The sequence below is a fragment of the Vigna radiata genome, unplaced genomic scaffold (genome assembly GCF_000741045.1).
Source record: "Vigna radiata var. radiata cultivar VC1973A unplaced genomic scaffold, Vradiata_ver6 scaffold_307, whole genome shotgun sequence".
NCBI classification, from domain to species: domain Eukaryota; kingdom Viridiplantae; phylum Streptophyta; class Magnoliopsida; order Fabales; family Fabaceae; genus Vigna; species Vigna radiata.
In genome coordinates this window covers 220,550-221,857 of record NW_014543814.1, presented here as the reverse complement: position 1 = coordinate 221,857, position 1,308 = coordinate 220,550, and positions in this window count along the sequence as shown.

Sequence of the window (1,308 nt, the reverse complement as noted above, 5' to 3'; positions counted from 1 at the left end):
GTATAAAATATTTGAAATAACTGAATTGATTATTTGTAACATAGGTAATATTGTGAGGGGTAATGATACTTTGACATTTAGAATGTGATAAATTTTTGACATGCCACGTATCACATTCTGGGTGGTCCACGTGTTTTAAAAAATAAAATGACAGAATGACGTGGATATACTTTGGAGTTCAAAACAAGTGACTCATTCAAAGATGTCCTCTTGGTGTTAAAAGTTAGCTTAAACTATCCAGCTATTTGTACATTGCTATCACTTTCCTCTCTGCACCATCACTTCAAATAAAAATGTTTCCTTCAGGATGAAATTCGATATAAATGTGTTCTTAAATGATAATTAATGAATTTTATTCAATAAAATTGGTTAAAAACAAACTGTGGAGTTCAAAACAAGTGGCAGATTAAAAAATGTCTTCCTCGTACTAAAAGTTAACATAAACTATCCACTTATTTGTACATTAATCCCAGGTGTTTTACACATTAAATCACGTCATTCTGTCATTTTATTTTTTTAAACAACGTGGACCACCCAGAATGTGACACGTGGCGGTGTAAAAAATTTGTCACATCCTGGGTGTCAAAGTATCATTATCCTATTGTGAGTGGTGTCGTGACTTGGGTCAAAAGAAGACTAACATGGTTTTGGTGTCGTTGTAGTGGTCACCTTCATGTTGTAATGATGTTTTTCAAATATTCTATTAAGGTGTGTTCACTTGCAGAGGTAGATTTGAGAGATAGAGTAGATGAATTTATAAATATTTGAGAATAAATTAAGTATTATTGTTTTTCTAAAGGGGTTTCGAAGTAATTGAAAGTGAATTTGAAAGATAAGTTTATAAAAATTAGAATAGGATATCATCTATCTAATGGTTAAAAAAATTGTTTTAATTGATAGAAAATAAAAATTACCAAAATGCCTTTATAAATAAAAATAATATAAAATAACATTTAAGATAAATATATTTTTTGACAAAAATGATTTGAAATAGTTTTATTAAAAAAAGTTAATAAATAATTAATACAATATATTTTAAAAAATAACTAAGTTTAATTTTAATAAATAATTAATAGAATATATTTAAATAAAAATTTCAATTTTTTTTTTTGCAATTTTAATTTCAATTTCAATTTTTCATAAAGAAGTAATAAAAAATCTTAATAAAACTAAGTTTAATATTTTTGTAAAATATTATTGAATTTAAATACGCAATTAAAAGATTAAATTGTACTAATAATCTGAATAAAAAATTTCTATAAAAAATAATTTTATCATTGGCTAGAGAAAATAAAAAATTAATCATCG